This window comes from Cotesia glomerata, linkage group LG4 (genome assembly GCF_020080835.1).
Source record: "Cotesia glomerata isolate CgM1 linkage group LG4, MPM_Cglom_v2.3, whole genome shotgun sequence".
Lineage (NCBI taxonomy): Eukaryota > Metazoa > Arthropoda > Insecta > Hymenoptera > Braconidae > Cotesia > Cotesia glomerata.
This window is the reverse complement of record NC_058161.1, coordinates 21,938,854-21,941,734: the sequence shown is the minus strand read 5'-3', so window position 1 is coordinate 21,941,734 and position 2,881 is coordinate 21,938,854. Positions and strand designations below refer to the sequence as shown.

Below are 2,881 nucleotides of genomic sequence, written 5' to 3'. Positions count from 1 at the left end.
GTTTCAAGTGGGTTTTCGTTATTAAAAAAAAAATGAGTGAGTCTCACAGACATAAGGTCACAATAGAAGTGAAACTTTTTTAAGCCGCTTCAAATAAATAAACAGATCAATATATATAAATATATATTATAGCATTTCATTTATTCTCAAACAAAATAAATTTATTGGATTAATTATTCGGTTTTTAAGAATTAAAACAATTACACATTTTTTAATTAAAATTTAAATGAATTTATTTCTAAGAATATTATGTTTACAACAAATGTAAGTTTTATTTTTCCTTTTTATTTTTTAGAATTATCATCTTATTCATTCTTTATTATTACTTGAATTATCAACAAATGTTATCAGCGGCTTGTGATAGCTAAAATGTGAAATAAATATTTTTGTCTGTATTCTATTTAAGTATCTCGAAAAAACCGCATCTATTGTTGTCCCATGTTTTGTCATTGGTTCATTTGGATTATTATTTATCGCTAAATCAAATTTGGTCTTTAAAAAATCAACCAAAACGGCCGATGACTCCGATGAAAAATTTACGTTAAAATCTCCACTAAGGATTATAGGTTTTTTTTCTTGATTCAGTTCTTCCGCAACAGCAGCCGAAAATGGTAGTAGTGCACGATGAATAAATTTTATTATGTCTGTGATATACTTATTCGGTGATGTATAAATTGATACTAGTAAAATTGACTGGCCATTTTCCGTTGTACATTCAGCGGCACAGATTTCTCCTACAGCACTGAGTTGTACTCCAAGTGCCTGTATATTATGTACTGAAATGTCCATTGATGGTGTTACAATGTGTGTTGTATCGTTATCATTTTGATAAATAGCTCCACCTCCAGATCTTATATTAGGGCGTTTATATTTAACTAGCTGTTACCCGCCCGCTCCGCTGGGCACTTTATAGAATTGTATTTTGAGATCTAGACTTGAAATTCAATTGGAGTATTGTTCTGACTTGCACAGATTCAAAATTCTATCGGATTGGCCTGTACCTTTTATCCATGTCATAATTCTAGCGAATATCCATTGTAACTTTCTATGTGTAATCACTATAACATTCCCGTGGCTTTCTCCAAAAATGAATAATCATTTTTGGATTTACGATTTTAATTTTTGATTTTACGAAATCTCTTAAAATGAATAGCCAAATTTCTTTTCTACATCTCAAGTAATCAGAAAATGTTTTCATTTTAATCTGTTACATTCCCGCGATCCCGTAATAAGAACAATTCATTGGTTATGTGATCAGCAAAAATAAAATGTATGCAAAATACTTAGTCCGTTGACTATATAGCTACATGTAAAGTTAAATTTTAGAAACCTTACAATGACTTTTTCGCCGCTGCCAAGGAGACGATTGTGGTAAGAAAATATAATTATTAAAAAAGGAAAATATTTTAATTCATTGACCTTGGAGGCCATCCCTGTAATTACCTGTTTCTCTTAAGATTCTATCAAATTATATATCTCTAGGAAATATATTTGAAGAATATGAATTTTTTGACAACTATCACTCCCGCACTCTTATGTTAGAGAGAAATTTCGTAAGATCCTATTCGAGATGATTTTTACATTAAAAATAAAATATTCCAAGAAAACTTCGAGTCCATAGAAACTTGTTTTGAAAAGAAAGATTTTCATTGTTAACCCCTCCGCAGTCCTTTTGGGGTTGGAATTTGATAAAATTCATTCTTAGCTGAACTTGACATGATACATGAAGACTCCCACCAAATTTGAAGTCTGTCGAAGTTATAGTTTGGAAATTAAAATTTTAGATTTTAACACCCACCCCCGCAATTCCTATCGGAAGTAAAATTTATTGAAATCCATTTTGAGATGATCTCTACAGGAGAAATAAAAGATTTCTACCAAATTTAGAGTTTTCAGAAGCTATATTATGGAAATGAACATTTTTTATTGTCAACACCCACTCCCGCGATCCTTATTGGAGGTGATTCGTTGTAAAATCCGTTCTTAGATCATTTCTATATCACATATAGAAGACTCCTATCAAATTTGAAGTCTATAGGAGCTATAGCTTTGAAATTAAAAATTTTAATTGTAAATACCTACCCTCGCAAACCCCTGTGGGGTGAGCTATCGTAAAATTCGTTCCTATATTATTTCTACATCTCTAACAGAAAATTCCTACCCATTTTGGGGTCTATTGGAGCTATAGTTTGAAAACGGGAATTTTTTATTGTTAACGCCCCCGCAATCCTCTTTGGGGTAGGATATCGTAAAATTCGTTCATAAATTATTTTTACATCATGTACAGAAATTTCCTATAAAATTTGGAATCTGTAGAAGCTATAGCTTGAAAATTACAAATTTTCATTGTTAATACCCACCCTCGCAACCCTCTGTGGGGTGGGATATCATAAAATTCGTTCATAAATTATTTCTACATTACTTATAAAAAATTCCTACCAAATTTGGAGTCTGTCGGAGCTATAGCTTGAAAATTAAAAATTTTCATTGTTAATACGCACCCCCGCAACCCTCTGTGGGGTGTAATATCGTAAAGTTCGTTCATAGATTATTTCTAGATCTCTTACAGAAGATTCTTACTAAATTTGGAGTAGATAGGAGCTATAGTTTAAAAATGGGAATGTTTGATTGTTAACGCCCCTGCAACCCCCTTTGTGGGTGGAATTTCGTTAAATCCGTTCTTAGTCGACTTTTACTCGGCAAAAGGAATATTCCTACCAAATTTCAAGTCAATCGACTTAATAGTTTCTGAGATTTCGTGATGAGTGAGTTCAAAAATGGGATCTCCTATATATATAGATTTATTGGCACTAGATGTACAGCTTGTTTAACAAACTCTGATACATCTTTCGCTTACAAAATGCCCCCGCAATTCTCGTTG

The 2,881-nt window shown here is 32.0% G+C and overlaps 1 protein-coding gene across 1 annotated transcript in view; it reads left to right on the top strand.

Moving 5' to 3' along the window:
• Window positions 1-325: 325 nt before the first annotated feature.
• Window positions 326-2,881, top strand: part of LOC123263759 (protein flightless-1-like) — a 14,019-nt gene continuing 11,463 nt past the window's right edge. Inside the window, exon 1 of the mRNA XM_044726733.1 lies at window positions 326-357. The gene's annotated coding sequence lies outside the window, so the exon portion shown is untranslated. The remainder of the gene's footprint in view (window positions 358-2,881) is intronic.